This window comes from Ambystoma mexicanum, chromosome 7p (genome assembly GCF_040938575.1).
Source record: "Ambystoma mexicanum isolate Mex_15411 chromosome 7p, UKY_AmexF1_1, whole genome shotgun sequence".
NCBI lineage: Eukaryota > Metazoa > Chordata > Amphibia > Caudata > Ambystomatidae > Ambystoma > Ambystoma mexicanum.
In genome coordinates this window covers 212,500,082-212,512,687 of record NC_090939.1, presented here as the reverse complement: position 1 = coordinate 212,512,687, position 12,606 = coordinate 212,500,082, and positions in this window count along the sequence as shown.

The following is a 12,606-nucleotide window of genomic DNA, read 5'->3' as shown; positions in this document are numbered from 1 at the left end:
CATTTCGACGATCAACTATATATACATATCTTAAGTTCTGAATAACACTAGACATTCTAGTTATAATTCTACAGCTTGTCATTCAGTATAATAAAATGCTTGAATTCACTTAACACATTATCGAATTATACTTGAAAATAGATTGCATATGCTGCAACAACTTTGTTTTCTCCAATGACACCAGAAATGTAGAAAATTACAGTATTGTTGCGTGTCTTACATTTCCTCACATAAATGTGGTGCTGTGGGTTTCTAAAATGTGCGTGAAGCTGACACTATTCTTACTTAAGCATCTCCTTTTGGGTTAGGGAAGAAATGTTTTCAATTCAAAATGTACGCAATTTCAGTTCCACATCCCAACTTGGAAGAATGTTTTAGTTTATTATATGTTATGTTATTTGGCATTTGTATAGCGCCTTCTGCCATTGGTATGACCTCGAAGTGCTGTGAGAATGAACGCCCTTTTGTCGGGGGGAAATTCTGCCGGGGTCGGCCGGATCGTCCGCAGACCTCCGGGCAGGGAGGCCCCAACTCCTCCCGTATATCCCAAAAGAGATAGAGTATGAGACACACGCAAGAAGCAAGGTGACTCTGCTGTTTATTAGACAAAACGGCAGGGATGGGTCAAGGAGCGTACGCGTCCGTCCTGACACACACACAATCGTGGGGCTCGCAGGCCCTTTTTACCTTAGTATGACGCGCTACTTGCGTCACTTGGAAAGTTTAGCAAAAACCTATCTCCACTCTGGATTGGTTACTCGAGTGGTAGGGTTAGTATAGCGCACATATAGAGAACGGTGTTAGTGGCTGAGGGTTAGTCAGGTGGTATACCTGGGCTGTCCCTTCAATTTGATAAATGAGAATTGTTACATGAAGACCTCTGAGGATTGGTCAATGTGAATGGCGTCAGTGATAAGAACCCCATGTTCTAATTGGTCTGCTCGCGAGCCTCCCAGTCTGGGACTATCGCTGTTCCCAGCTCGCGGTGCACCTGTCATTTGCAACAATGTTTTAATATGGGTAGGTGTAAACAATGTGAGGATTTATTCATATGTTGGGAGGTCGAATACTCCCACTGCTGCAGATGTCCAACGAGTCTTTTAATTGTATCTGCCTGTGTCTCGAAACGTGGGATTCAGGCGTGTCCTTCCTCCTGGGCTTGGCATCTTGTCAGGTTTGACTTTGTCACGTGAGGTGGGACCGTGTTTGAGGCAAAATTCAACACAATTAATATTGTTTTTTCTACTGTGTGCCTGGTTTATCTTGCAGGTGCGACCTTGGCGTTGGCTTGCAGCGTGCGAGATTGCAACATCGTGCCCTTGGCAGTGTGCTTTCGCCGGGCTCATTTTGCAGGGTCAGCAACCCAGTTCTTGCTCACTCAATGTTCATGGAAGCTTTTGCCTGCGGCCTACTTGGGCCTGGTGCATAGGTGGAACCGTTTGATGCAGGGCGCTTTAGGTTACGGTATCATATTGCTTTATCCTCAGTATCGTGTCCCCTTTATATTCTTCATTATGGTACATGGCTCTTAGAAGAAGCGTGAGCAAGCCTTTTTTATATAAGTTCATGATGCGTCTTGCGTTTCTGCATTTTGAGAGCCTATGTGGAAAATAATAAAGATGTACGTCCGTGAGTATGTCTGTCGCCTACGTCATAGCACTGAGTATATTCTTCGTGTAGATTGGTGCGGGAGTGTCCGGTGTGTATATTTGCACAGGTGTGCTGACCGTTGGCTAGGTCGTCATGGCATCTCTAACGACGTGTAGGTTTAGTTGAGTTGGTCCGTGCCGCAGGTGTCGGCATCGACAGGGCGGGCTGCTGGGCAGGTAGATGGGCACATCCGTATGATCCTGTACCAGGGTATTTGGTCGTCCGGTAGATAGGCAAACTCCTCTCGTGGCGGGTGTCTGGGCCGTGATCCTCTAGGCCAAGCGCGAGAGGGGAAGGGCGGGAGCCTGTTCTTCCATTCTCCCACTTCAGTCCCCCCTCTGGTCGACTTGTCGACCACAAACATATCCTTTTCTTTATCTCCTCTTACTCTCCATATTTTAGTTATTCCTCCCAAATGTCCATAGTGGTTAACATGGTCTTCAAATGACCAATACATATATTCACATGTTCCTCCAGGAGTGCAGTATACCCATTTCCCTATGTAGCTCCTTGGGTTTCTTGGGTTTTCGAGCTTCACAGATGGTGGGTCCAGGTGGTTGGTGATGATCTGGTTGCGCAACCTCTCTCTCTCCTTTATTATTGTGCCTGTGTGTTGGCCGTCATCTGTTGGCATCAAGAGGTGTATACCAACCATTTCGATCATCTCGTCTGTGGTGCGTGCCTTCCGGGCCTTCCAAAATCTTATTATGATCAGTGCAGCTCCAGCCAAAATAGTGCATCCAACTATAATCTTCAGTCCATCTGACAGCCAAGATGGCATCCATGACCATAATATTGAAAACCAGCTCTCATCCTTTTTCACACCTTTACTTTCATCCATCATTTTTGAGTGCATCTGGGCCAATTGTGACACAGCTTCCGTGAGGGTACCATTGTCAGCATCGTTAGCAGGAATGAATGTGCAGCATGATTGTCCTATCTTTGCGCAAACTCCTCCTTCCATTGCTGTGAGGAGGTCCAGTACATATCTGTTCTGTAGTGCAACCATTCTTACTGCTCGCAATTCCTCTTTTATTGCGTTGTATCCATTTACTGTAGAGTTAATTGTCATCATTAGTTCCCACCTAGTTATCTGGAGCCATTTCGCGTTTGCGTAGGCCTGCAGTCCAGGATGTATTATTGAGGAGAAGAACATGGCTGCTCTGCTGAATAGTCTGTGTTCCGGCGGAATTGAGGTGAGTGCTGTTTCCGACCTTCCCCACAGGTAATTTCCTGTCAGGGGTTCTCCTTGTCTTTTCCTTCTGTTGAGGACAGTGTTGTTGCCGTTGCGTCTGTTCTCTGGCCCTTTCCGAGGCTGTGCAGATCTCTTCTTCCTTTTGTTTCCTTCATCCATCTTGGGGAAATTCGCCATATTCACATGCTTCTGGGGTACCACTAGTGATGGTACATTAACGTGTACTATAGTGCATACACCATTCCACAAAGGGGGCAGTGTGTGATACGCCTTGTCTCCACAGGCCCAGTAATGGTCCATTACTACTGCTGTTCCTGCTCCCCCCTCAGGTAACTCCATCACGCTTTCACAGTTGGCGTTGTATCCTACATCCACCTCTCCTTTATGTTGGTAGCATACCTTAGGCGCAGTTAGCGGCAATATTGTTATTGGGTCTTCATCCTTCTCCATCCACATAAGCATGGGTACGTACTTGATCCAAGTCATCCAGCATCTATGGTTATGTCCATCAATAGTTGAAATATTTTCTCTTGTTACCATGTTGCTGCCAACCACTCCTATGTCCCATTTGTTGTCCATGTACACCTTTCCTGTTATTATCATCAGTGGTCTTTCCCAACATCCGTTTTTACCAGGGACTTCAGCGGCGTACCAATCACATGGTAGGTACTGCAGTGTTACCTTCTTTGTTTCTCCTTTTTCAGGACCACTTGTTATGTATCTGAATCCTTCAGCATGTAGACTGCTCTTGTGGTAACTCAAATAAGTCTTAAGGAAGTTGTTTTCATATGGATATGTATCTCGTGTTTTCCACACCAGATGCACCACTGTCCCTTGAAATCTTCCTTTCGTCTGGAACAGTGCCAGGTATATTATACATTGTGCTATTTTTCCATCTATCTCCGTAGCAACAAATGTTCGAGAAGCGCTCATGGCGTATGGGATCAATGAGCAAACGTAGCAGCTGTCTTCTGTTGTCTGCTTGCCTATTCTGGTCATGTGTTGGTACCACATGTTGTTAGAGACGTGTGCTGAATCTTGTACATAGTTGTCAATGCCTTTATTATCTGAGTATGTGCTGCGTTTAACTCTATTTTCCTGGAGTGGGGTTTTACTAGTACCACCTGACGTAACACCTGTTGCAGCTGGGGGTGGGGGTATATTAGGTTTGAGTACAGCAATAATATCAATAGCATAGCTGTACTGCCATGCAGAGGCAGCCAAGAACCCGGTGATCATTAAAATCCCTATCAATTTTATTACAAATGCTAATTTCACCGGCATTTTGCTCTTACCTTGCTGCAGTCCGGCAGCTTATTCTTGCGACGTTACAGTTGCCCGCCTGAAAATTCTTAATATGCTCGTTATTAAGGTTAGTTATTGTTATTAAGCCCTCCCTATCAAGTAGTCATTCAGTGCCCAGGCGAAGAGCTGTTCCCACGCCAATCTAAGCGATCTATCTCTTAGGGCAGGCAAGTATGGTTGGAGGTGGGGCATTGAATGTTCTATGGCCAAGAGGAATGCTGTGTAGTAGACACGTACCCTCCTTCCTTTCAGGTACGTTGGCCGTTTTATTTCATATACAAATTGGTGTGACAATTCTTCCAGGTAATTGTCATCTGAGGGTACCATCTACTCCTGGGCAGTGAATTAGTTAGTTATCTACTTTCTTAACAGTACAATAATACGCTTTACCTGCATGTGCGAGAGAAAAGAAAGAGAACATTCAGGTGTTTACATGTGTATATGTGCAAAAACAATGTCCTTCAGTTCAGTTATTACTACAGTGGGTAGGGGGTCAATGGGCAGAGGGTTTGGGGCTCAGGCTGGCGGGAGTCTCTTTACCCTTTGATCGTGTAACCATGGGGTGGGTGGTATGGGGATCACCCCTTTCTTTTCTAATAGTTGTCTCTGGGGAGTCTGGGGGGTGGCAGGGTATGGGGACACTTAGGCTGTTAGTTGTGGGAGAAGTCTCTTCCTCCGTTGGTGACGCTGTTGTTGTTCTTCCTGTGGCCCTGTCGGTGGCGCTGGGGCGGGTCTGGAGTTTGTAGATCTTTACGTCGTGTAGGTGGTTCCAAGCACGTTTGTCCTGTAACTTTACTGCTCTCGTTGATACCTCTTCTACCAGATGGGGGCCAGTGAATCGTGGACTGTTCCACTTTCTGTTGAAATTGCGAAGTAGTACGTGGTCACCTTTAGCAACTTTGCACAGTCTTTCCTTTTCCAATTCTTTATCCACGTCTTCTTGTTGGTCGCTGTTAGACCCGCCCCGCGTGCGCTCGAGCTGTTGAGACACAAACACTACACTAGTAATCAAAGAAGACACATATTGGTACATTTCATCACCAAGAACACTCGCAGTACTCTCGTGGTCAGTAAATGCTCTTGATGTTGGCGTTAGGGGAAGGCGCATTTGACGTCCGGTAACCACCTCGTGAGGGGTGAGGTGGTGGTCGGACCCTGGTCTATTCCTTAGCTCAAATAGGGCTAATGGAAGGCAATATAACCAACTCTTCTTTGTTGTTTGCTGTATCTTTGCAATTGCCTCCTTTAATAGGCCGCTCAGGCGTTCACATACACCGTTGGCCTGTGGGTGGTATGCACATGCAAGTTTATGCTTGATCTTCAGCAAGGATGTAATGTGCTGGAACATTTCGTTTGCGAAATGTGGGCCATTGTCTGACCTTAATACCTCACACACTCCCCACCTAGGGAAGGCCTCCCTCACTAGGAATTTAGCTGCTCTAAATGCATCTGGGTGTGAACAGGGCCCTGCTTCAATCCACCTCGAGAATGGGCATACTACTACAATCATATACCTATTTCCTTGACATACGTTGATCATATCAACATAGTCAATATGGAGATGTCGGAACGGTCCCTCTGGCCGGGGTATAGTACCTCTTATCACCTTCAGAGTGTGGTCGGCCGTAAACTGTTGACATGTGAGACAGTTGCTGATCAAATTTGACACTTGAGAATTTAACTCGGGACAGAACCAGTCTTCCCTAATTCATGCTGCAATTACTTCCTTGCCTGTGTGGGCTGGGTAATGTAGTTGGCTCAGGGCGGTGTTCAAAAGTGCCAATGGTATTACAACCTTTCCAGTGTCACCCTGGCGCCATAGTGCGTCGGTTGGTGACATTGTGCATCCTCTTTTTACCCATATTTCTTTTTCGGCCATTGGTGCAGCCACTTGTAGCTCCATAATCTGTGTGGCTGGGAGATGGGTGTACCCTTCTCTTATCAACATCTCCTTAGCCATTCCCCTCCCTCTCCCTCTCTGTGACTCTGGGGGGTTCCATATCTCACCAAAGTATGCAGCATACTTCGCATGTGCGTCTGCTGCTGCATTCCCTTTTGAGATGTGATCTTCACCATTGGTGTGTGCGGTGCATTTCACTAAAGCTAATTCTTGGGGGTCATTTATTGCTTCAATTAGTTCAGCCAATAGGAGGGCATGTTTCACTGGAGTGCCATCAGCTCTCCTAAACCCTCTTCTTCTCCATTTCGACAGCCCTGAGTGGACAGTGGATGTAACATACGCGCTGTCGGAGTTTATGGTCACTCGTTTGTCAAAGCTTTCCTTCAACGCCAAGATCAGTGCAACTAATTCCGCTGCTTGAGCGGAGTAATGCTGTGGTAATTGTACACATTTCATGGCCACACACACCGGTACCTCCATCATTTTTACCACTGCTGCCCCAGTCCTCCTTACACCATCACTTTGGTCGATAGTTGATGACCCATCAATGAACAAGAGCTCACCTCCCTCTAGCGCGTTTTCTTCAACCTTTCTAGTACATGAGTACATGTCAGTTATTTGCGTACAGTCGTGGGCATAATCTCCCTCCTCAATTACTTCTGCTAGGAACCTTGCAGGGTTGACCGTGCGACATCTAACAATTGATAGTTCAGCTCTGGATAAGATGATCTCATAACCTGATGCCCTTTGCGTGGTTAGGGTGGACTTAGGTTTATTCAATATGGCAAATAGTGCATGTTCCACAAACAGTGTAGTTGGGCACCCCATGGTTATTGCTGATGCTTTCTCTACCGCAAAAGCAGCTGCGGCGAGACCTTGTTCGCAAGGGAAATGACCTAGCATCACAGGATCTAAGTGGCCACTGTAAAATGCTACTGGTTTGTAGCCCATGCTTGTTTTTTGGGCCAACACTGCTTTCATTACTGCTGAGTCGCAATGTGAAAATATAAAAAATTGTCGCTCATAGTCTGGGGATGCCAGTACCGGAGCAGTTGATATCGCATCTTTCAACTCATCAAAAGCCTCTTTCATTTCCATTGTCCACCCCAGCTTTTTCTCCCCTTTATTAGCTTCCTTTAACGCCTCAAGCAGGGGCCCTATGTATGAACTGTAATCAAATACCCATGCTCTACAGCAGTTGCATAGACCAAGGAACTGCTGCAGTTCCCTCACTGTTTGTGGCACTGGTGTGTTTGAAATGGCCTGTGCTCTTTGTGGTGCAATCTTTCTTCCATGTTGGGATATGAGCTGACCAATGTAAAGTACCTGTTCTTGACAGTACTGTAACTTTTCCATGTCTACCTTGTAACCTTTCTCAGCCAATATTGTCAACATCTTTAATGAGTCCTCACTGCATGTCCTTTCATTTGTACTGCAAATTATTATGTCATCGACATACTGCAACACTGTGCTTTCCACTTCAATGTTACCCAAATCCATCTGTATTACTCTGTTGAAAATTGAGGGTGATTCACAATACCCTTGTGGCAATCTGGTGTGTTTCCACTTTGTGTTCCTGTAAATGAAGCTAGTCAGATCTTGTGAGTCTGGGTGCAATGGTATTGAGAAGAATGCATTTTTAAGGCCGATCACTGTAAATCGTGATGCTTCTGCTGGAATGCCACACAATATTGTGGCCGGGTTTGCTGCTATGGGGTATTCTGCTTCTACTATGTTGTTCAAGGGCCTGAGATCCTGTATGAAGCGCCAAGAACCCCCTTTAGCCTTGCGCACTGGGTATACAGCCGTGTTACATGGTGATTCTGAGGGGACCAATATGCCATTATTTATAAGGCCCGTTATGGTTTCATATATGCCCTCATCTGCCTCTTTTGATAGTGGGTACTGTTTCACTCTGGGGAGTATTGCACCTTTTTTCAATTTTATCCTTACTCCCCCTATACTTTTTATGCACCCCACGTCATAGGGGCTAGTAGTCCACAGTGATGTGGGTACCTTTGTCATATCCTCCTTAAAGAAGGGGACTGGGGTGCATGCGGGTGCCTCAAGTGCCATTGCAATTTTCTGTGCTACTTGTTTGTACGCCACTCTTAATCCCTGGAGTGGAGCAAATTATGCCGTCCTCAGTAAATGAGATCGTCATATTCAACCTGTTCATTATGTCTCTCCCCAGTATATTTACTGGTGAGGCACTATAATATAGAAGTGGGACTGACAGGTCATAATCTCCTATAGATAAGGGAATGTTATCAGTAAAAGGAACCAACCCTTTAGCCCCAGAGAATCCTTGGGTGTTCATGGCTTCGCCTGACATCTTAAATTTACCTTCCCTTATGCAAGACCGGGTCGCCCCGGTGTCAACAAGGAATGATAACTTTTTGTCACCTATCGTTACCTCTATGCGTGGTTCCTCCGCACTATTAGGTGTTACTGACAGGATGGGACACACCAAGGCCGTCTGTGGGCTGTCCTATTGAGGGTACAACGATTGACCATTTCCTGTGTAAGGGTTGTGTCCCAGGACCGTCACCCTACCCAGTTGTGTTTGTTGTACTTGGGGTTGTTGTGTTATCGCTACCTGTTGTTGTGGCAGTGAATGTGTCTATGGCTGTTGTTGTGTTATTAGTTGTTGCTGTTCATTTCCCTGTTGCAACGTCTGCTGTTGCTGTATGCCCTGCTGTTCTTGTGTGGGCCTTGGTTGTCCCTGTTCACTCCATGATGGTGTTCCTGGTCTTACTCTACACGTGCGTGACATGTGCCCTAATAATCCACAACTCCAACACACCGGTGGTTCCCTACTCTGCCATGGAAAGCTCCCTGTGTTGTCCTGGTATACTGGTTGCCCTGTGGGATAGGAATTTCTAAGTCCTCCCACCTGCTGTTGGGTATTATATCCGTATCCCCTCACTCTCATAATTCCTCCTCTCCCCCTGTTGTAATTATAATACCCAGCTCCTGGCATTGGGTATCCTCCTCCCATGTTGGTCGTGTATGGTTGGAGTGGAGGCACCTGTTGTGTTATAGTCTGTGAAGGTGGTATTTGGGAGGGATCTTGTGCAGCCACTACTTGTGTGGGGCTTTGGGTCATTGTTGTAGGCGTAGTTATTAGTGCCCCTTCCATTGTGTATTTAGTAAGCTTTTTCTGTACTAGTTTAGCCTCTTCCGTTTTCCTGTCCTCTTCCTTTTGTTTCATTTTTCCTTGCCATGTCCTGCAATGATGGACTATAGTCAGTTGTATTTCTGGCCATGCTTTTGCTTCCATTCCCACTACTTTCTTCAGTTGTTTCTGAACTCCTTCCCGGAGCCCTTGTACTAGTATATGATCAAATATTGCGGGTGTTTTGTCCCATTGTTCTCGAGTTTCCATGCGCCACTTCTCTTGGATTTCCTGGATATAATCAACAGGATCTTCGTTCTCACGCATCTTGCGGGAGGTAATTGCTCCTATGTCTGATGTGTCTGGGTACTGTACCCTCAGTGCCTGCCATAGTGCATGTCTGCAGTTTGCGAATGGTGCCCCATCATGCGATGTGTTTGTTATTGTTACCCCAGGGAATCCCGCTCTCTTCCAAATGTCATCCGCTGCATCCACTAATATCGATATTAGAAGGCACTTCACATCTCCTACTGCCAGTTTCTGTCCTGCGGTGTGTTTTTCCATTTCATATATCCACTTACCCGCTCATCCACTTAATGATGGGAGCCTGCATTTTATATTTTCTTTGTCTGTATGCTTCCAAGGGACATACTGTGGCCTAACCCCTCCCCTCTCCAGAAGTGGCATTAAGTTATGTCTCGTTTTACCCTTTGTGTTCCATATAATCGAGTCCTCACACCCTTCCTCTTCTTCCCTTTCTTCTACATTGTCAATTTCATCCGTATTTCCCCTGCTCGTAACTCTTTCTTCTCCATCTTTTCCCCTTCTTCCATCATTTCCTGTATTTAATGTGGGCATGTGTATTCGCCTTTCCTGCCTGCTTCTAGGGAGGTCCCTAAGCCGACATGCATAGGGTGTCAGTTCGTCTGTGAAGGGCGCAAGTTTTATTGTGCGTAACGAGCGTGAGGTGGTTGAGCATGTAGGGTGCGATGGGAGAGGGCGTGATGGGGACGGTGCGGCCTCATGTGTCTGTCTTTCCGCTATTCCTTGCTCATCCTCCTCACTTCTCTCCAGCTCATCCTTTCTCCTACGGATCCATGGCGAGTCTGTGTTGGTCCGGGTGATGTATAGTTTATCTAGGCTTTCCCTTTCACTGTTTCTTCCTTCCTTCTCCACTCCTTCTTCTTCCTCACTACAAAAGTCAGTCATAAACGGCACCCCCCACTCGGTCTTTTTCCCCTTTATTGTTACTGTTTGTAAGTCTATTAGGTCCAGTTCTCCTTTATCAACCGCTCCCCTTTGCGCTGATGTTGTTGCTACTTCTGTGTCTCTATATACATCCCCCCATACTTCACTCTCCCTTCTCCTATCTTCTCTTTCTCCTTCATTTCTCTCCTCTATCTCCCTACAATTTTCCTCCCTTTTCCTTTTTAATTCCTCCATTACTTCACTACTCATCTGTTCCAGTATTCTTTCATCCTCTTTCTTCCTTTCCCATTTCACCCTTTCCCTTTCTAATATGCTCTCTATCACCCTCCCTTCTTCGTATTTCTTAGTCGTTTCTGATAGTAATCTCCTCTTCCACATTGCCATTTCTTTTTCTTTCTCTTCTTCTTCCCTTTTCTTTTCTCGCAGCACTGCTCTTGATACCCTTTCTGCTGCTGCTTTTACCCTTTCAGCTTCTCTCCTTTGCTCCTCAGTTCGTTCCCTTATTTTTTCCAATTCGTTCTTACCTTCTTTCCTTTTCCTCGCTCTCTCTCTTTCCTCCCTCTCGAGCTGTTTGATCAATTCATTCTGCTCATCCCTTAATTCTGCTAGTCGTTCCTCCAAAATCTCTTCCTTTTGCCGTAACAGCTCTTCCCCTCTCATTCCACTCATCCTGGTATTATCCTCGTCTGTTTTCCTTACTACCTCCTTCTCTTCCCCTGTCAATGAACCTCGTAATTTTAATAGTATCTGTGCAGCTACCCACTCATCATTTCCTATTTCCACAGTTTGTTCTTCTCCAGTCCTCCCCTCCCCTGTTGGCATCTTCCTATGAGACACATATGGTGGAGGGTTGTATGCCGGGTTCGAGTACCCCTCAGCCGCCCTTAACTGACCTCTTTCTATTTCTCCTAACTCCCTTAAAGGGTACAACCCCCCTCCCTCCGTTTTCACTCCCTTTGCTAGGGGTATATCGTTGCTCGGTTCCTTTTTTATTTAATTTGATGTATTATTCTTTTCTCCTCCCTCTTGTCCGTTCCCCGTGTTCTTTGGGTCTTCACTCCCCTTTTCCCCATCCTCTCCTTCCTCCTTAATCTCTTTTTCTTCCGGTATTTCCTCCACAGTGAACATTCCATTTGGTCCTGGTCGGGACCCTTGGAACATCCTCCATAAGTTAAACACCTCCACGTGGTTTGCCAACTTCTTCCCTTTGTATGTTTTATGCAGATGGTTTAGTAGTGAATGTTGGGCATATGGATCGAAGCTACCATTAGGCGGCCACGGTGTTATCACTTTGTTGTCCGTCCCCTGGGTCCATTCTATGCTATACTTAATCAGTTTCTCCCTATGGGGTGACAGTGTTGTACATATGTGCTGTAGTGGGGTAGTGAGGGTGTTCCCCCACCATCCCGATCCTGTCCCGTATGACATAGTAGCGCTCCACTTGTTACCCTTCCCCTATTTGGTAGCGGTTATCTCACTAGCAGTTTACAATATACAGCCTTATATCTTTGCCTGGCCCCGTAAGTTTGGGGACTTGCGATAGTCCGCTAAGGAAAATTCTAAAAATATAGTATTTACATTTGTATATTTTCTTCTGTCTTTCTTCCTTTACACGACACCCTTACGGCCCCCTGCGGCCGAGGCGCACGTAGCCCCCTGCGGCTGCGTACCCCTTATGACATTCTTATACAGTCGTCCTATTTTCACTTGCTCCTCCTCCTTCTTCTACACTTGCCGTGGCCGGCGTTCTCCGTGCGCAGCCACGTCCCCCGTTTCACCTTTCCCCGATCAACTCATTACCGTTTCCACTCCCTTACCACAGTTCTCTTCCCCACCACACTCAGAAAGAAAGATGCCTTGTGCTCGGGATATCCTATGAAAGCCCTACTGGTGACGTCACCGATCTCTTCGAGCTACTGGTAAGTTCTTCATATATTCTTTAAGTTCAAAATACACTTGCAATCTACCCCCGTTAACCTCACAGGTGTCTTGCTGTCACTCCGGGAACAAGGTAATCAATAAATTAATCGGACTGCGCATGCTGCGTCGCCTCGCGTGTGATACGCCCCTCGACAGGAGGGCTTAACCAGCCAATTATCTTCCGTATTGGGCAACTAACTAGCTACCGCCTACAGGGAAACGTCATCTACCTATCGAGTTTCTTGCTCGAACAATAGGGATCCTCATCTACTCATTGATCAATAAATGCCAAATCGTAGGAAACCACAC